This window comes from Leguminivora glycinivorella, chromosome 15 (assembly GCF_023078275.1).
Source record: "Leguminivora glycinivorella isolate SPB_JAAS2020 chromosome 15, LegGlyc_1.1, whole genome shotgun sequence".
NCBI lineage: Eukaryota > Metazoa > Arthropoda > Insecta > Lepidoptera > Tortricidae > Leguminivora > Leguminivora glycinivorella.
The window spans coordinates 16202687-16225237 of NC_062985.1; the positions used below are offsets into that span (position 1 = coordinate 16202687).

Sequence of the window (22551 nt, forward strand, 5' to 3'; positions counted from 1 at the left end):
AATAAAATAATAAATAAATTTTGAAATATTTTTTTTTATATTTTCTACACTCAGACATTTTTACAAATACGCTTATTCGGTTGCCGACTGTACAATGCCTGAAGTGTTTGTTCGCGAGATAACTTGATTATTGGTCTTGGGGTTCTGTTGACATGACGAAAATTGCGTTAAGACTTCGTTCTGCTTTGATGATGTTTGCTTTGCAAAGGATTTATTCTTCGCAAGCTTTGTTTCTGCTTAACAATTGAAAGCCTTTGATTAATTTAGAGATCTGGAATATATTTGAAACTGGTAATTTCTAATCATATTTTTTTAAAGAGCTTTCAGCCAATTGTTTTATGTTGGTTGTGGTATTTTTTATTGAATTTATTTTTCCTATAGTTTGAGATGGCCCGGACTTAAATACTAAGATATTATCGTCTATAAACTATTTTTGAACAAGGAATAAGGTTAGGTAATTGAAAAATCTACAAAGGTCAGGTACATTATGTTATTTTAGGACGATACATTCGGACTCTTCTTACGGTTTTACATAGATTGACAGTCAATGAAGCTTGTATACTTTGTGCTAGGCATTATGTAAACAAAAGAAAAATCCCGCTTTTGTTATTTAAATTATCACGTTCAAAAGCTGCAAAGCTATAAAGCTCACCTGTCAAAAAGTTATACGAACTTATGTACATCCAAGCTTCTAATGCTATGTGCAAACCCTAACTTCCCAAACTATACACCACTTTTATATAATTCGTGGCATATCCGTTTCGTTTTACCAAGATATTGTGTACCATGTGACTGTAGTCACACGGCCCACATACAAGGTTCTTTACAAGAAACTGAATCGCTGTATAAAAAATAAGCATCCATGTTTTGCAGCAGTGCAGCGAATACGGAAGAAACTGCTGGAAATAAAGCAGGGAAGTGCATTATTGTTCCTATTTAATCCACCAAAAACAGACCGGTCGCGAACGCCGTAGCTTTTGTTTATTTTGATAGGCATGGCTCAAGCTTGGCAGTTGAACAGCAACAACAAAAATATACCTATCCCACTCTTACCCATGGAAAAGGTAATGGATCGGTTCTTTCAGAATGTGGAGTACCGGTTCCAGAAATGCATGAAAGGTTTCAGTACGTTCAGTCGGTCCGCGGTCGAGCGGCAGGGCGGACGTATGCTGATGCCGCCCAGAGTTGCCGCGAAATATTTAAAACATTTGCCGCTTTCATGGATGTGTCGTTTTGAACTTATCGGAGCCAACTTAAGCTCAGTTTAAACTATAATTTTATGAGTACGAGCACTAAAGTCAATGAACTTATAAATCGATTGCATTGTAATTAAATTTTGTTATTATCCTCACTTACGTACGTTTTAATTAGTGAGTGTGTGATGGATATGCGTTTGTGTGTTTTAACAACTATGTAGGTACTTAGCTTTTTACCTTTCAACCTATTAGCCAAACTTTAGAAGTTATTTATACCTAAAACTCAACCAATTGTAGATATATACCCATCGGTCCAAACTAAGTGACTTAAAAAAAAAGAATAAAAAAGTGACTTAAACCCTAATATCATAACTATATCAACCAATTACTTATTCATATCTAGAACCCAAATATCCAAAAACTGTAAATATATTTTCGGGAGATCAATCTGGTGCGTGGACCAAACTTTGGCTTGATGTAATTATATCTTATAAGTGTACATAGTGTAGAAAAACTAGTGACTAGTGAAAATTTAGTGATTAGTGAAATATCTGTACATCATTTTTCACGCTTCGACAACTTAATTCGAGTTTGAAGCGGCCTCAACGAAATTCTATCGATTTCAACTAGGTGAGTCTATTTATATTTAGGAACCGGGTCAATGTGACTTTAGTATAAGTATTTAAGTTTAGATTGATCCACTTAGTTCTATACTAATCCGCACGAAGCGCTTTGCTTCTTCTTTTCTTATGCGCACTGCCAAGGAGTGGAATTCCTTTCCGGCGGCTATATTTCCGAGCTCATATAACCCGGCAACCTTCAAATCAAGAGTGAACAGGCATCTTCTGGGCGAGCTCACTCCATCGTAGGCCACGTCTTTGCCTTTGGCTAGTCTGTGGTCAAGAGTAAGCCCATTTATAATAAAAAAAAAAAAAAAAAAAATACTTCAAAATGTCAAAATAATTTGACTATCATCAAGTTTCAATTACAAACAGTCCCTAAGTACCTATACTTTAACTTTTTTATGATTTCAATTTCAATTTATTTATTTCCTTAGTAAATAATTATAACTTTACAGTGGGTATGTTGTACATAAAAATAGGGTAGGAAACGATTCCTCCGTACTAGTAAAAACTGTATGACGGCAGGAAGTACCACCTCTCCCGGATTAGGTACATTACAAATAAACTTAGACGAGACGCAATATACAAAAATAATAGGTGTCTATGCACTATTAGTTATAGGATACAAAAAATTACCTTACATTACTAAACTTATTACATTCATGGCAAAATATAGGTCAAATGATTTGTTTAGAAGTTATCGCAACAATTATGAGAGGTAAAGATGAATCTTCTGATAATTTTCCCAGAAACAAGGATATCAAAAAGGAAGGAACTAAAAAACATTAACACTCTTACCCCCTTATTCACAAAAAAAGTTAGTGAACATAGTTAAAAAAGTGTTTTGTCCCTTTCTCACAAATACAATACCTCAACAAGGCAGACAATGACAGACGATTACTAGCTAATTCAGGTGCATAAAGAGTTTATGAATAATGCCTTAAATATGAAATCGTTTTAAGGATTCAACGTGTCTAAAACGTTTTTATACTTTAAAATATTTGCTTCACGTTAATACGCCCGCATTCGTATATCGTTATGCGTATGCGCCGCATAATATAACTTTTTTTAAATAAAATAGGCAGCAACGGGTTGACGAGCTACCAGTGGCGGAGCGTCGATACAACTCGATTCCCGACGGGTTTCCTAAAATTCTCTAGTATCTGTAGGTAGAAGTCCATACAAAACAGATTCCAAAAACCCCTCCGGCTTTACCAACGAAAATTTTCACGCCCCGCCACTGCGAGCTACCTAATGGGAAGCATGTCATCAGAGTCCATGAATATATCAGAGGAACCATTTATATGTGCATTTCCAACTTTTAGGAACAAAATACCTGCTTCTTGAAAAACCTCATGTTTTTCAATAACCCTTATGTTCCCTTAAATACCGCAGAGTAATCCAAATGAAGAATAGTACGTCTCAGGGGATTGATACATTTAAAAAAAAAAACACAAATTCACGAGAAACATCCAGCTATAGCAAATAAATTATATTTTCATGACAATACAGATAAATCTGCTGCGCCAGTGGAATACGCTTCCTGTCAAGGTTTTATCGAAGGGATACAGAATAAAATTATTAAAACATAATATTAAATACACAGGTGCCTAAAATTTGGAACGTCGTCAACGCGCATTCAATTGTCGTTCAGTCATTTGTTTCGTTTTAAATATCGAACGTTTTAGAAGTGAACTGATAGTCCATCACTATTTAAAATCACATTATTTACATTATTTTACCTTTTTTCCCAACGTTTCGGCCAGGTTGCACTGGCCGTGGTCGCGGAAGACCACGACCGCGACTGCGACCTTTCACGCCCAGTGCAACCTGGCCGAAACGTTGGGAAAAAAGGTAAAATAATGTTAATTAATCGCGTTCGACCTGTACGTGACTTTACGAGTAAATATGAGTACAAAGCGCGAGAACTTAAAGTGTAAGTCCATCACTAGTTGATATTAGCTCTTTCGTGGATTTAGAATATATTATGTGTATGATATTGTAGACGCACTGTGGATGTAGATAAAGTTATGTATGCAACTGTACAGTCAACCAATTTGAATCATATGCCACTGTAGAACCTTTGCATAGTAAACGTCAATGTGACTTCTTATGGCAAATAGAACACGGCTTAAAAGAGACAGGGCTCTAGTGGGCTAGGATTCAAATTGGTTGACTATGCTTAGTTAGTCATTAAACACTCGTGTTTTAGTGCTCATGGTGCATAATGAGTGTCACATTAATACATTCTCGTTAGCCACTGACGTCGTATCCGTAACAACGAAACGTTCACCCCTGAATTAAAAATCCATGTACTATTTTTGGAAAAGAGTTATAAAGTTTAACGTAATACACTTTCTAAATGAACGGCTGGTAACTTCGTGAATACATCGCCGTAATGCCAAGGACAGTAATATACTAAAAGGTGCCATATTCTATCGATTCAACCTTTCAAGCGATGCCGATGTTCAAACAGTACGCATTCTGTCGTGTAATATTTTTTGTAACTCAAATAGGGCGTTTTGTTTTTAATAGAAGTAAACATTTTGGTGTTTTTCCCTCGTTTAGATAGTCGTTTATTACATTAAAGTAAACGTTCTAGAATACATAGATTTAAGGCCGGGCCGAATGCATGCCAAATTTCATTTACTATGATACGCCATACTTATTTCGCTGGCTAATCGACCCCAAGTGGATCTTGGTCTCCGACACTAGAGACTTATAGATACATACATACATACATATATATAATCACGCATCACGCCTGTATTCCATAAAGGGGGTAGAAAGAGCACATAAACTACTAAGTTTCAGTGCCACTCTTGGCAAAAAGGGGTTGAAAGAAATCCAAATTGTGACATTGCAGTGACAGGTTGTCAACCTCTCGCCTACGCCACAATTTGACCCATATCCCACAGTCGACTTCTACGACACCCACGGGAAGAACCCGTCACCACACGGGGGGTGACAGACACTGTAAGCTCAAGAAAGCTTGTGTCATGGGAATTAAGTCAACGATATAGGTACCTTATAATTTTAGAACAAAACGGGACTTAATCGCGTAAACACGTTTACAACTCAACTCAACTCGTTTACAAACAGTGTTTACGCGATTAAGTCCCGTTTTGTTCTAAAATTATGAGTGCAAATCGTGTTAGTCTAAATCAATATATGATACAGGTACCTACCTAAATACTTACAAATACAAATACCTGTGCTCATTACTCAAATAAATATACATCTGGAATCGAACTGAGGACCAGTCTTCATTGGAAGAATCACTACCTGGTACGCCAGATAGGTTGAATATGTATCCAAGGCTCCTCATAAACTTACCTTCTTCAGAAACTTTGACCGATATAATTTTTCCAACTTTGAATACGTACTACCTACTTATCGCGGGTATCTAGCCAATGCCAGCATCGCTTACGTTTCGCTGTCCCTATCGCTCTTCTGTGGTGGCGCGACAGAGACAGACTGCGTTTCGATTGCCACGTAGCGTCAATGATTGTCGCTTCGGCTAGGCCGACAGGTTCGGAGGCTCGACACTGTTGAGAATATTTAATGAGATGACGAACTTTAACAGAACTACGGTGTAAGTTTTACTCTTTGACCCAACGGTGTTCAAAATTCTGATACTTTCAGGACAAGGAAAAAGTAATAACGAATTTAAATAATATGTATGGGTTTATTGTATGGGTTTGGGGTTTAGTTTTAATTTAGGTTTTTTTTTACTGTATTTATTTTATTGTGAGATATGTAATAAATGGATTTTTTTAAGCTAAAAAAAAAAAAATTAAATAAGAATGTATGTATAACTAAATGTACTTATGTATGTGAAATTTTGAGAGCAAATAGAAAAAAAACAAATGTTTTTATTTCAGAATTATGAGAAAAAAAAATGAAAAAAAAAAGCAAGCATCATTGTTTCTTTTTTCTAAATATGTTTTTTTTAGATGAACAAATAATTCGACAGTGTTAGTTTTATAAGACGAGAAATTAAAGTTATCCAATTAAATTCGTTTAATAGTTAACATAAAGTCTAAGAAACCGAATACAATTATGAACTGCTTTGCAAATTTTGAGATTTTGGACTTTATAAAAAAAAAATTCATATTTCAGAAAAAAAACCGTTTTTTAGGGGGTTTTTTTCATGTTATTTTTTGAAGCCAAAAAAAAAAAACGTTTTTTTGCAATCCTTTTATGTACTATCGGAGGACGACATATGCATGCAAAAGAGTTTTAAAGCGAAAAAAAAGAGTACTTATTATGGCGTTTGAACTCACGACCTCTGAATGTCTATTCCAGCCATCTGAAGACACCAAAACTTCATCAATTAAAAACTTATATTTTAGGGCCACTTGCACCAACGAAAATGGAGGGTTAACCCGAGAGTTAACACACCATATTATATGGAATTTGACAGATGACAGCCCACTAACCCTGAGTTAAGTGGTTGGTGCAAGTGGGCCTTACGGCTCAGCCACGACATTGGTCTAAGCGCGACAGCGGCGAGCGGCGGTCATACATTGAAGCGAGACACAGCGATGGGACTTTTCATTCGCACGTATGGCTGCCGCTCGCCGCTGCCGCGGTTAGACCAATGTCGTGGCTGGGCCGTTAGGCCTGATTTACATAGATGGCGTGCGAACTCGCATGCGATTTTAGTTACATTGCGGGCTGTTGGGGTTACATACAATTTTGCACAGCCATCAAATACCGCAAAGTAATAAAACTCTTATGCGAGTTCTCGTATCGTCTAAATGGGCCCTTATTGTTTTGTTGATTTTTGCTTTTCAAAAATGGTTTGAGCTCACTTTGTATAGTTAATACAAACTATCATACACAGATTCTATCTTTATTAGCTTCACATTTGATAAAGATAAAAAATAAAGAGATTATGAAAGCAGCAGCTTGCCACGTTAAAAAGTAAAAGAACTCTTGAAAGAAATTTTATAAGAAGAAAAGCAGCTTGAGTTAATGAGCTTTCTGGGTCGGAAGAAGCTTTTCAAGTTGATTGGATATGTGGAACATTAAAAGAACGAACAAATGCGTGTCAGTTTATGAAAGTATATTATTTTTTACGCATTTTTTTCTATATTTTACACATCATTAAAATCAAGGTAAATTAAGCAATTTTGTTTTAAGTGCAATTTGAGTTATGTCACAGTTATGTTATGCTGATGGATTTAAAAGTACTAAATTTAGAGGTTCAGTTCTTACAAACATAGTTATTTATATACAATTTTGTCTGAATTTCTAAAAGGAGTAGGCAGCGCACATTACACTGGCCAATTTCAGTGCCACTTTTAGCAATGAAAGCTCAAAAGGGGCTCCCGTGATGTTGCTCATGTCCATTGGCGGCGATGACTGCTTCCCATCAGGCGGCTTGTCTGCTCGTTTGCTGCTTATACTATAAAAAAAAGTTACCAGCCCATAACCACTTCAACGACACCCACGGCTGAAAAGGGGGTGGCGAAATTCTCAACCCAGGAAACAGTTTTTACTCAAATATAATAAGAGAACCTATCTTTTCTCCTTCAATTTGCGTTCATTTCATCAACACATACATTTTAATTTAGAACAGGTCGCGCCGGTTCATTGCCGCGGGTCTGTTACGAGTTCATCTTTTATTAACATCCTGCACGGATTTCTGTCATGTGCAGACAAGTTGACGGGTTTCGTACTCTGAATTTTTTAACAATTGACTCACGCTATGTCATGGTGCTACCGGCAGAAGTCATAGGTTTGGAGCATTTTATGAATCTTATACAATGTGTCGTTTCCAAGGAAAAAAAAACATACTATCGCTTATTATGTAGGGCTTCTAAACAGCCAATATTTCCACTGCAATATGTGGCCGGCAATGGTGTCTTTCTCTAACGTGTGAGTAAAAGAGGGACGACAATACTTGCTACCACATATTGCAGTGAAAATGTAGCCCGTTTACAAGTCACTTTGAGATGTTATTAGAGCTGGGTGAATAGAGTCGACAACAGAATCAAATCTCGTTCTTATTTTAAACGACACAAAAGATTAAATTTATAATTTTAAACAGATTTACAATTCTATATGTAATATAAAATCAAAATTTATAAAGGAAGGAAGGAAAGGTTGCAGGATGGAAGAAGAAGAAATCGTTAACAGATTTTAGTTAAGTAGTCTCCACTTAGACTTTCCAATTTGATTACCGCAAACTACGGATAAAGGATTCGATACGGGGTTCGATACGGTACCGGAAGGCGAAGCGTGGGTAGGCCCCCAACAAGGTGGACCGATGACCTGGTGAAGGTCGCAGGAGTCCGCTGCATGCGGGTGGCGCAGGACAGGTCATTGTGGCAATCTTTGGGGGAGGCCTATGTCCAGCAGTGGACGTCTTTCGGCTGATAGGATGATGATGATGATGACGGATAAAAACTCAGCGACAACTTTTTCTCCCAATCCTTAGCCTAGCCAAGCCACGTGCCCAATTACTTCCAGAAGACTGGCGTTAATTAATTTTTGAAAGTGGTAAACGTTTTGGCAAACCGCTTACGGGTCGCGTATACACGACGGATTTGTTTGAGAGTTGCATTGTTGTTGTAGGGCTTTTAATTTGGTTTCATTAAAGACTTATAATGAGTTTTACGTCTATTGTTATATTCTGTCAGTAAATAAGAACTAAGAAAACTATAGGCATCCTTTTCTCTAGCACCCTAAAGAAAAGGATGCATATAGTTTTCTTTGTTCTCATTTACTGACAGACTTGGTTGACAGAGTATATACATCATAATTTTGTGTATCGCTCGATAAAAAAAAATGAAATGCAATTGTTGACTCGGTTTGTTGTAGAAAAATACTTACCTAGTTTTGTGAATAAAACTTGTTTACATAATTTCATGAATACACCAAGACTGACTGAAAATGTTATGTAAAACATGTAACTCTGAAATGGGCAACAATTCATGAATAAAACTAGATGAAGCTGTTTCACAGAGCGGAAGTTGAACATAACGTTTTTTGCCAATCAATATGTTGACGTGTTTTTTAGGAACAAAAGACATATTTCTTTTTTTTTTAATTAAAGTACTTGGTTTCTTTATTTTAAAGTCATGGTACTTATTATATTAATTCAACGTACATTTTGGAAAAAAAAATCGTAGGCCTCGAGTCGGAGGCCTGTGTAGTTTTGATAGTATTTAATAGATGGCGCTAACAAACGGTGTTAAGTTGCGTAGTGTGATGATTGTTAATCCTTTATACAGGGTGTAAACCTAATACGGGCGAACCTCTTATCGGTGGAGAGTATAGGACATAAAAAATGGAATTAGATAACTTTTACTTAAAATTGAATTTTTTTTTATCCATACAAATTAATTCGGCCCGTAACGTAATGCAAGCACACTCGCGTTAAACGCTCGTTGACAGTTGTCATTGATTGTCATCGCAACCATGTTTACAGTACATTGCTGCTGGGAAATTTTTCAAAAATTAATTATGGGGTGAAAATTAAGAGTAACTCAAAAACACCTCTTAATTGATGATAACAATAAAGGTCCCTTAAAGGGATAAGTTCGCCTTTATACTGTCTATCCTGTGTCATATTTGTGTTTTGTGTTTTGTACAATAAAGAGTTTATACATACATACATACATACAATATTGAATTATATGCCTGGTTTCATTTATCGCCCTTATTAGGTTTACGCGCTGTATATCATTTGATTTTATGAATAAAAACTTACTTAGTTTTGTAAATAAAACTTGCTTAGTTTTGTGAACAAAGTTCAGCAGTCGTTATGCGTCTACTACGAATTCTCGTTACAAACTGGTAAGTAAATAAGCTACGGCAAGCTACTAGTTATATTTGCTACAATGCTTCGAGCGTAATAGCTTATTATTGTTATTTACGTACAGATGTAATGCAAAAAGGGTTTCCTTCGTATTTTTCCGGAAACGTTCGTATTTGTCATGCTACTTCAGTCAATGTCAGTACATCTTGTACTGAGACTGACTGAAATAGCATGACACGTTCGTACGGTTCCGTAACAATACGAAGGCGAATCTTTTCGCACTACATTCTGTTGTATATCAGTGGCTAGGATGTTCGTAGCAAAGCGTTCCTCTCCGTGATAAACCATAATAACTCTAAACTGCCTTTGTTAAGAAAGTCTGGTCAATTAATTTCACTTGTTTTAGCTCTCATATCTTGAGCTTACCGTGGGACTCAGTCAATCTGTGTAAGAATGTCCTATAATATTTATTTATTTATGTTATTTATTCTAATAAAATAAGAAGTTACAGAATAACACATGGGGTTAGAAAATTATACAATTTGATCTTGAAATAATAGTACATTACGATACAAGTGCGTAAAAAAGGAAGTTCGAAACGAGTGAAAAATAATATTATTTGTTCACTTTCGACAACACTTTGAACTTTAAATAGGTCACCCTACACCACCTTACCCTAATAAACTTAAGTATTACACCTACCCGAATATTAAACTACTAATCTGACCCCATATATCTCTTAAGTTTGTACAATATGTAGATGTCCGCAGTCCCCGACTTGACTTACGATGTGGTCGTACAGATATTCAGTGAAGTATGTTTGCTGTGTTTCACGAACAATGTTCGAACGGGTCTCGTGGATTTAGTTTCATTCTGTGACATCTATTCGTATCCATGGTAACAACTATGTAAGATAAAACAAAATCGTTCGTTCATAACTTTAATGAAAATATAGGGCACTGTAACACTTAACCTTCTATTTGTTTGTCTACAATACCTATCTTCGCCTAGCTAGTAATGATAAATAGTATTTTTTTTCATTTTCTTTTATTTTAGAAAACTCAGCGTTTGATAGACTTACATATTATATTTTTTCTCTAATTATTCAACAATATTGATTAAAAGTGATACTAAAAAATTCAGTTGAAAATAAACATTCAATTACGAGTTAGATACAGTTAAAGTCCATAATTTCCTCTGGGACGTAGTTTAGCTGGCATGTAAACTAGCAGCTAAGTTATTAAGCTTGCGTGAAATAACACCTTTTACAAGCAAGCTTGATGAAATTAAATAAATAATTTACTTTTTCATTTTGCTTATTTGAACAACGAATGGAAGGAGAATAAAACTTTGCACCGAAAAATCAGTTGGCATGCGAGACCGTAAAGCGCTGCTAACGAAGAGAGGCACCCGGACAGGTGACTGACAAATGCGGTTACGGGCAGAGTTTGGAGCTACCATGAGGTTTTAATATAAGTATTACTAGATAACGAAAATCTCGTGTGAATCTTTGAAAACCGGTCTGGCATATGGGATCTACAGTCATTATCATTGGGTTTTAAGTCCCAGTAAGTTTCTGTGATGAGCATACTGATCAGATATTTGTTAGTGAGTTAAGTATGTTTATAAACATTTTTCAAAGACAGATATCTGTGGGTCTAGTGAAAAAGGGTATAACTCAAATAGACACGGTGAAAAAGGGCACAAGTCCCACCTCGGACTGGTGATCTTTTTCAATTTGAGTTATACCCTTTTTCACTAGACCCACAGATATATGTCTTTGAAAAATGTTTATAAACACAGATATTGGCACCGCAAGTTCAACGCCAATGACGGATTAATCGTTCACAGAACAGAGACCAACATAATATTATGTAAACTTAAGTGGATATCGATAAAGGTCAATACAGTTCAGTAACATATCGTATCTTCGCCTAAATACCTATTCCTACCTATTTTCGCCTGACTTCATAGAAATTATATGTTCGTCTAGTTATTTGTGCCGGTTGGCAAAATTGACTAAATTGTGCTAAATTTAATCGAAAAGTACTATTTTAACCGACTTCAAAAAAGGAGGAGGGAATTCGACAGATTTTTTTTACGGCGGTAGTTTCAACCTTTATAAATTAGACGAAGAGAATCTGTTTAAATGTATTAGCACTTAAGTTAATTTTAAGATTTAAATTGCCATACCCATCTTGGGTCCATGAGGTACTGACTATTTCACATGTAAATACCATATTGTAATTACCATGGTGGAATAAAGAAAGAAAGAATACAGAATAATGTTTTATGGTACCTATTATAGACTCGCTAGCGAATTCTAAACACGTGTACAAGTATATTTAAATATGACAAAATTAAACAATGCTTTGAAGTAAATTAAGCTGTGACAAATAAAGCGTTGTTTAAAATAATGCTTACTTTCGGCCATCTTAGCAAAATGAAGATTAATGGGGCGCGAAAATATTTTTGAACGCGCTAAAATGTACTTACATAATGAACGTCTCGTTTACTTCAGAATGTCGCTAAAAGGTGACAAGATGATTTTATGTAAGGAGATAACGATGATAACAATAACATAACTTCATGTTTTCGTCTCTTTCATCTCGGAACAATGCGCAATGGTGATATAGACATAGACATAGAAAAGCTTTATTTTTTAAAATAGATGCCCTTCTGACGATTGGTCTAAATGTAACGGGTAGGTACACGGAGTGATAAAATTCGCCAGGTTGTAAGAGCTATTATTAGAGTGTTGATGGAATCTCAAATCAACCAGAATATTGGGTGAAAGCGATTGACTATTATAAATTATATTGGGCTAAGGAAAAAAGGCCGGACGCTCGTCTAATAAAATTTTATCCCATCGAATGCATAAACGTTGATTTATCTACCTGTTGTAAATAATATGCTATTGTGAATATAACGAAAAAGGACTAATAAGTTCTGCAAAATTTGTATACATTCACTAAAATTACATTTAGACGTATTATTAGGCATTGGCTGTTATACTTATACATGTAACTAAGTATATATTATTTTTCATGTAGGTAACTTCAAAGAGCTCAAAAAGTTTACACGTAGAATATACCTACTCATAGTGGAACTTACTTAATAATATTGAACCAAATTAATGAAACACAATATGGTTGCTGTGTTACGTAATGGTTTTATTGCCTGCCACGCTGTAAACTACCCCATTTCCGGTCCCTCTGCAATCATCGCCCTCAAACTTTTTTACGGCCAAAGTTGCAACTTTTTTTACAAAAAAGGTGTTTATATTTACAAATTGTATATGATTTTTGACATATTACAACACTTCGAATCCAGCTTTGAACACTTGGAGGCCTGGGTCACTTTTTATTTGTATGACATTTATTTCAGTTTATATTACAACACGTTACTCGATGGCGTAAAGTTCACAAAAAATATACAATTTTGGTTTTAGTAAGTATTTTATTGATGTATAATTAAGAGTATTTGTATTATATTATATTGTCACCATTTGGGGGCGCTGAACGCTTTTTCCATATGTAGGACATGTAAAATAAATTTCGTTTTTCGTGACTTTTCATTCTAGCAAACAACGTCCCTGTCACAAACTCATGGAAGTTATTATATACATAAATAGGTGTTATTTACCTAATTTGACTGTAAAATTTTAGTAAATTAAAGACGTCAAGATAATACTCTAAACATGAGTATTATCTTGGACGAAGTCTTTATTTTAATTAAAAAGTTATAGAAGCTTGTACGACATGACGTCAGTAAAATTGCGGGCAAAAATTTGCCGGTTCGTCAAACCTTCACGGTCTTGCACAGCTATAAATAAACACAACACCTTTATTTGGTGACCTACTTAGTTATACCTATTACTTGGCCCTTTTATTTGGAGGAAACTATAGATAAACATGTAGATGGGTTATTACTCTTAACCTACTTGCGAGTATTATGTTTGTTAGGTTATAATTAATATAATGATATTACTGGCATCAATTAAACATTAACAGAAACAAACAAAAATAATTCTTATTTTACTCATTTTCAGTGCATTTTGGTATCATTGTCTTTTGTGACAATTAAAAATTGTAACATTGAATCGACAGCATGAAATAACGTTAATATTGCGAAAAATGTTCACCGTCTCTAAAATTAAAGATTGACAAAAGAAGGAAAAAAATCGCACAGTGTAATAAGTACTACGTCTAGATCAATCAACTGACGATACAAAAATAAAAGTAATAAATCACTCTGCAGGTGGTAGCTTATTTGGACAACGCAGCATGTTTTACTCACGGCTAGGGATTGCAAGCCGGATTGGTTGGTGTGGATTTTGGCTGTAGTACGGCCGGATCCGGCCGGAATGGATCAGGTTTTAAATTGCGTGCTACTGCACGCAATTTATTCACTGTATATGTGTATTTTATTCACTGTATTATGAGATATTTTTGAACTTTTAACAATTTAATAAGACTTAGCAAAGAAAACTAACATAGACGCGTCAATCTCAGATTAAAAACGAAACGTGATTTAATGTAAGTCATTTGCTATGTATTTAACACTATTAACACAGAAAAGAATGATTTGATATCTTCAAATTCTTTATTATGTTTCATTATGCTAAGTATTTGGTTCAACTCATACCTTCTATTGGTGGAATTTACGTCATGTTTAAACAAAACGTGCTGTGTCTAGATGTATTTTTTCATTGTTATTAACCCGTATCCGGTAGTTTAAAAAAGTGCCGGATCCGGCCAGACTTCCAGATCCACCGGATTACAATCCCTACAGCACTTCGCCCGTCCCCATAAATCCGCATCTATCCGCGGCTTAGGAAATAAAAGTCTCTGTTTGATGATTCAATGCTTTTTAATGTAACGTCAAATTGCTGTTTCGAATGTTTGATTATATTGGAAGAGAAAACGGGCTCGATCGAACGAGGCAGGAGGTTTTTGGTAGTACATAGTACCTACTGTTATTAATAGTCTTTCGCTCGTACTTATCACAGCGTAAGTGCCAATGATTATTAATATTATTGAAGTATCTGCCTATTTAATTTACCTTTCGTAAAACCAGGCGTTAAAAATAAAAATCATGCATGCATACTGTTCGCCAATCTTCGCCTGGCATTATTGAAGTTAAAATAGCCACCTAGTTTTTAGTGCGGGTCTCATAAAAAAATACTGGTTACTTAATACACATTAAATACGTATTCCATTGAGTGCATTTTATTACAGCCCGGCAATAAAAAGTAGAAAATAATAGGCACACCACTCTCTATGTAAACCGCTTTGCATGTGGCAACTATTTTGATACTCCCTGTATGAGAAAAGTGTTGTTACGATAAAAAAAAATGCTCCTAATCTAGTCTTTTTCGCTAAGCTGTAAGTTACACGGAACCTGTACTAACAATTGGGCGGGAAAATCAACTTTTACTTAACTAGGCGAAGATAGGTATCATGGGCGAAAATACGAGCATTTTGCATCCCGGTAAGGGCATTTATTTGAGTGATGAGCACATATATTTGTTCCTGAGTCATGGATGTTTTCTATGTACTCGTATATAAGTATTTATATATTATATATATCGTTGACAAGCCTTCTTGAGCTTACCGTGGGCCTCAGTCAATCTGTGTAAGAATGTCCTATAATATTTATTTATTATTTATTTATTTACAAAAGTCAACAAAGGCACTTAATTTAGTGTCCCATGAACTAATAAACAAATCTTTCGTCTGTATTTTTTGTGTTTCTTTACAATTAGCGACAATGGAATTTACGCGAATAAAGTAACAAAAGTAAGCTACTGATAATGGCCGCAGCGTGAAAATGTTCGCGACAGTGATAAAGATTTTGCATTGTACATTTTAATTACTTCAGAGATAACAAAAGACGCTTGTGTTTTGACAGGAAAATGTATTTTAGATTTCTGGCCTGTTTGTTTAGTCAGAGTGAATTTATATTTATTAGGGTCCCCCCCACATCTAGCGTCTCGCGAGCGTCGCGTCGGGCCAACTGTATGGGCAAAGCCTGACGCCGCGTGAAGAAGAAGAAACCAGTTTATCACTACAAAAAGGGCCGAATTTCTAATTTCTATGGGACGACAGGCATTTAAGCCTACATTTATTAGCTATAGACTCGTCCTGCCCAATGTGATTTATAAAGGACATATTAAATTTTTTGGAAATTATGAATTAAAAGCCTGGATGGGCAAAAAATTACTTTTTTTTTCTTGTTCTATACCTAAATCGTGGTACAAAAGAAAATCTACCCTATTTATTAAATAATTTGGTTTAAATTTCAATGTCTCAAGCTGTATATGGTGGGCAGGACGAGGATATATTATTTTCTTCTCAGTCGTTCGCTCATGACTGAGGATCGTGACCAACAGTGATGCCCCTATATATCTAAACAAATGACAGACTATATCTAGTTAATGAATAAATTTGCGAATCTATCAACTATTATAGTCAGCAATACATCAATCAATGTCTTTTGTCCGACCGTTCCTTTATTATGTCGCCCGTTTTTATTATAGCGGCTGATTAAAAATTTTATCATATAAAATGCATGTAATTTTATGATGGTACTCGTAGTTTGACCACCAATATAATATGCGAGATAAATCAATATGGTTAATTACTGGCATCGTTTTATCAAACGTGACTAGTTCTTTCCGTGTACCCATCATTTTTACCCCATCTAAGACCATTGTGCATTGTGTATCTCATGAAAATGGATTAACAACAAAAGGTAAGACGACAAACAGCACAAAATGTCATTATGGTACCTTTGTGTTCCGCCACGTGAAGGGAGTGGACAATCGGCAAAGCCCTGATTTATTTCGTGACCGGACTTACAATTGCAAGTAGGGTAGATTAATTTTGGACGATATAGAAAAAGCCTTTTCATCTAGAGAAAGTCGTAAACACATACGTAAGTATATATATATATATATATATATATGTATATATATATTTTTAATGAATTAACTTTTATTGACATAAATCACTGTCAAATTCACAAGTATATTAGGGCATTTGCGCGAGAACAATCACAAAAAAATCTAAGGTAGGTTTCATGTTTTGTCTACTCAGAATCATGAGCCCTTTCGATGTAGGATAAAAAATAAGAGACAAAAAAATGGTCCCAAAATTTTCTATTATTTTGCATACTTTCCACTTTATAACCGCTGTAAAGTGTTTGAAAAATAGTAAAAAAGTGGACTAATTAAATTTGGGACGCTTTTTTCCGCCTAGTAGGATGGAATGGGCTCATGTTTCTGAGTAAGAAAAACATAAATATTTCCTATTTAAAAAAACAAAATTTGAATCTTTTTTCGCGAAAATGCTAATTAAACTCACGCCTGTACTCCTAAAAGAGGTAGATGGGGCACATGAAACTGCTCAAGATGCAGTGCGAATCTTAGCAATAAAAGGGGTGGAAAGGAAACAAAATTGAAACTGAAAACCAATCATAATCAGTCGTAACCACAATCGATTCTACGACATCGTTTATAGCAAAACTAAAGCCGCATTTCAGATTTTACTTTTAAGCTGGGAACAAAAATAATTATGTAAATTAAAAAAAGACGTCATATTTGACAGTTGACACCCTACAAATCCTTACTATATTCGGATCTAGAGCAAATTTTTATGTATTTTTAATCTTGAACCGGGTCGATGGTGTTTACTAGGTACTTATATTTTCATGCTGGTGAAGCATTGCCAGAAATACGAAATCATGGAATTTGCGTTCTAACAATATTGATGTTTCTGTGCGAAAATAGCCTTCTTTCTGACGTAAAACACAGTTCGTATCATTCACTATGACGTACGAACTGTCAAATATTATCTTTAATGGCATAACATTGACGACCAGTCTGGCTTAGCGCATAGTGACCCTGCCTGCTAAGCCGCGGTCCCGGGTTCGAATACCGGTAAGGGCATTTATTTGTGTGATGAGCACAAATATTTGTTCCCGAGTCATGCATGTTTCCTATGTATATAAGTATAACTTTGAAACTGTAATGTAATGCATGATCTCAATTAGACCTAACTCAATTAGAATCTAAATAATAATAGATTAAGAGTTTTGTTTGTAAAATTCTATAAAAAATGACGGAAGTAAACAGTTTAATTTTTTTTTATGTATTTATCTATATAAGTAAGTATATCGTCGCCTAGCACCCATAGTACAAGTTTTGCTTAGTTTGGGGCTAGGTTGATCTGTGTAAGGTGTTCTCCAATATTAAAAAAAAAAAACAATACGAATAAAGGAAAGCGTCTTTGTGATGGACACGGTTATAGTTGTACTTGGCTAACGTCAAAATCGCTTAATGGTGCTCCCAAACTGGGCTGTTATAAATGTTATAAGGTACAGCGGGGCAAATCTCGACTGGGGGGCAAATGTAACTGGTCAATTTTTACCATGTTTTACAATGTTTGGATTATTAAATAGTGTCCACCGGTTATATATGGTAGGCGTGTTCAGTGGATACAATATGTAGAACTCAACATCATAGTGTAATAATGGAAAACATGGATTAGTTACAATTGCCCCCCAGTCGAGATTTGCCCTGCTGTACCTTATAACATAGTGTGACAGAGACAGCACGCCATCGCCAACTTTCCCTATCGCACTGCTATAGTTGCGCCACAGAACCAGATTTCGTTTCGGTCGCTACGCTCCGTCAGCGATTGTCACTTCGTCTAGGCTAGCAGTTATCAAAATAGTAGGGTAAATTCGTCTCATTCGGTGACACGCCTAATTCGGTGAAACAACCAAAAATTGTCTTATTGTGCTTCAAAGCTTGTATCACCGAATTAGGCGTGTCACCGAATGAAGCGAGTTTACCCTAGATACTACACTAGGGTAAACTCGCCTCATTCGGTGACACGCCTAATTCGGTGATACAAGTTTTGAAGCATTTAAAATGAAAATGAAATCATTTCATACAAAAATCTAAAACTGTAGGTGTATTCGGTGGTAATACGGCATTATCTAAAGCTAACTACGATTCGAATGTATTAATAATTAACGTGAAAACCGACATATAAAATCAATAACTGCTCACGTAAATAAAAGGTCATTTGACCTTTTTAAGTAAAAGGTACCACATATTCGCTTACCATAAGGACTAAATTTGCTCGTATCTACGAATTTACCGCCACTCGTTTCGAACTTCCTTTTTTACGCACTTGTATCGTAATGTACTATGTCAGTACAGATGGTGTTTTTACGCACTAGTGCGAGAAGTGGTTCATTATATGCCAGGTCGAGACTTCAGAGTGCTATCTGTACTAAAAAACGTCGTACGATACACGTGCGAAAAGGAAATTAAAACGACCGGAGGGAGTGTTTTAAATCGACACGAGTTCCTTTTTTACGCACTTGTATCGTAATGTTAATGTACTATTTTATTAGATAGGAAAAATAAGAGACAGTGCCCCTGAATGGTAACGCCATGGCTTGCGTGGGCGACGGTCGCACGATGGTCGCGCGACGGCGATGCGACGGGTCTCTATTGGTTCCCATAATTTTTTTAGTCCGATTTTTACAATCCATAACGTTGTTAGTCATAATTTTTAATAGTCATATTATCATTAGTCATAAAGTTGAATGTCAGAAATTGGAGGTCAGATTTTTGCAAGTCATCATTATTGTTAGTCATAAACATTGTTTGGCATAATAATCAAATTGCATTTTGTATTATGGACATAATATTGAAAGCAATAAACATGTTTGTCATAATTGTCGTAAAGTATATTTTCGCAAGTAATAATGATTACTGTCCACATTAACTTTAATCATAACATTCAATGGGATCTATATTATTTTTCATTAAGTTTGAAGTCATAATGTTTGTTCGTGTTCACTATCGTTAGTCATAATTTAGTTTTTCACAGAAGATACTTTTTTCGTCTTTTAAATGTTATGTGTTTAATTTTTTCATGTCGCTTTTAAGAATATTAGGCCCCGCCAGCGATTCGACGGAGCCCCGCTATTCAGAGCAGAAATATTCTGCTCTGAATGACACAAGGTATCTAACGAACCTACCCGAGAAATGAAAATTTTCTCGTTGGGCTCACTGATTTTCCCGCCATTTCGTCTTTTACATGTTATGTGTTTTATTTTTTCATGTTGCTTTTAAAAGTATTAGGGCCCGCCAGCGATTCGACGGAGCCTCGCTATGCGGGGCTCCTATTTTTGCTCTGAATGACACAAGGTAACTAGCGAACCTAGCTGAGAAATGAGGATTAAAATAATGAGCTCACTGATTTTCCCGCCATTTCTTCCTTTGCATGCTGATTTTTGTAGTATTGGGCTTCGTCAACGAGTAGAAGGGGGGCAGGGGTCCTATTTCCGGTCTAATGGACGCTAGGTAAATGCGGACTACCAATAAAGTCATAAGGTATAATGTATCGATTGTCCACATTTTCGTTAGTCATAATTTGGTTTTTCTCAAAAACGCGTAACTTTTCAGGATTGCCATAAAACAAACCTAACCTAACCTATCTATTATAGGTGACCCTAATGAAACCGTTTCAGAATTATGACTAATGATAATCTGGCTAACAAAGGGATCCGTTTTAAATGTTATATTCATCAACTTTCTTGATTCTAAGATTATAGTATTCTATAATATGGGTTGTTAACGTTAGAACTATTAAACGTTATTCGTAACAAAGATTATGACTTATGAGGTTTATGCCTTAAAACTGTATGCAGAACAATCACTTCAAAAAATATGCCTAGTAATATTTCTGGATAATTATTGTTATGCCTTTCAATTTTATACTCATCAACTTTATGACTTTTAAGGTTATGGCATCCAATATTATGGGTTGTTAATGTTAGTACCATTAAGCATTATTCGTAACAAAAATTATGACTAGTGATGTTTATGACCACAAAATATATGAATAACAACTTATGACTAACGAAATTCTGACCAAAAAGTTTATGGGAAAGAAAGGGGTCCCGATGCGACGCATACGAAATCTAACCTTATCGATATGGAAGTATGAGACGCGACGGCGACGGTCGCGCGACGGTCGCGCGACCGTCGCCCACGCAAGACACGGCGTAAGTGATCACCACCACCCATGATTGGACACCCGAAACATTAGAAAGGTTGGAGGCGCGTTGCCAGCCTATTGAGGGCTCTTTTCTTGAAGGTTTGAAGGTCACAAGCGTCACCAGCCCGACACCAGGCCCCGTAGCCGAATGGCATTTCTGCGACGCGAAACGAAAACGAAACGGCGCGAAAGGTAGTCTGTCGCGCCAATACACAAAAGCGATAGAGATAGATAGCTACGAAAGACATTTTGTCGTGAGCGTTTGTTCATTCGGCTATGCACACTGTTCGCCACGGACACATTGCATGGCTTGTGGTCGCGTTTGCCGCTCCCATATTGGCTCACACAGGCATGAAAAACGCTGCCATTCTACTTGACAAGACACTGTATAATAGTCTGTAATAGACTTACAGGCCCATAATGATGAAGGTCATATCGGTCCGGAAAACTGAAGGTGATAATTCATTTCACAGTTTAGCTGGCGTTTGGGCATCAAAGCTTTCATTTGACAGGCGATAATGTTTTACCTAACGCCGTGGCTTGCGTGGGCGACGGTCGCGCGATGGTCGCGCGACGGCGATGCGACGCATACGAAATCAAACCTTATCGATATGGAAGTAGACGATGCGATGAGACGCGACGGCGACGGTCACGCGATGGTCGCGCGACCGTCGCCCACGTAAGACACGGCGTAAGACCCACTTGCACCAACTACTTAACTCAGGGTTAGTGGGCTGTCATCTGTCAAATTCCATATAAAATGGTGGGTTAACCCTCCATTCTCGTTTGTGCAAGTGGCCCTAAAAGTATTAAACGATTAATGATTAGTTTCTCTACAGTCATATTGACCGGGATATAGACCGTGATTACCTTTTTATGGAATTACCTTTAACTACTAACTACGAGTATGTATGTAACTATGTACGTCGAAATATCACAAGCTGGAAAAGAAACAAATAGGTAATCAATATAAGTTTAATGTGTTACCTTTTGTTCGAGAACGACACGTTAGAAACTAGTGGTAAACCCTTATTCCATAATTTTAGTTTCGAGTTCAACATGTTATAAAATAGTATGAAATGTTTGGTTTTGCATTTCAAGGTTTTCGGAGAATTTCGGACAAACAACATGCTTTGTTTGAAAATATAAGTGCTTGTGTTGTAAATATTATTGGCATTTGTTTCTTAAAATAATATGGGTACAATAACATTGCCATTATTGCCAATGGTGTGAAATAGTAGTCTATCATTATTTTTACTTTTAAATCGGGACTTACGCCGTGGCTTGCGTGGGCGACGGTCGCGCGATACGGCGATGCGACGTATACGAAATCAAACCTCATCGATATGGAAGTATGAGACGCGACGGCGACGGTCGCGCGACCGTCGCCCACGTAAGACACAGCATTAATTGCGCATGACTACATATTAAACTGACCTCCAACGTTTCAGGGACGGCGTTGTCCCCGTGTAGCAGTAGTAGTCTATCGTTCAGTCATCATTTGGTGTGTTTTCTTTCCAAATTGTATTATCACCCAGTGGTAGGTTTACTCTTGGAGACCATATACATCTCCAAGGAAAAAAAAGTAGATTAAGTACCTATATTTATTTTCTTTAGTTGTGACAGCAAGAGTATTTTACAACTCTAAAGTAGTCTAAAGTTATATATTCTAGTTATATTTCATTTGTATCAGTCTGGTTTTTTTTTCATCATGTTATTTTTTTTTAGATGTACTTTGACATTTAGAGACTATATACACCTCTAACATCTCTTATTAATTGAACTTGAATTCATATTATTTTTTGTAATTATTGACATGTAAAAGTACATCTGTGGCCTAATTGCTGAATAAATGTTTTTGATTTTTTTTTGTGAAA

General features: G+C 36.0%; 1 protein-coding gene across 1 annotated transcript in view; it reads left to right on the forward strand.

Moving 5' to 3' along the window:
- The first annotated feature begins 1728 nt into the window (after positions 1 to 1728).
- The window catches only part of LOC125233751 (small conductance calcium-activated potassium channel protein), a 372074-nt gene continuing 351251 nt past the window's right edge, over positions 1729 to 22551 (forward strand). Inside the window, exon 1 of the mRNA XM_048139827.1 lies at positions 1729 to 1826. The gene's annotated coding sequence lies outside the window, so the exon portion shown is untranslated. The remainder of the gene's footprint in view (positions 1827 to 22551) is intronic.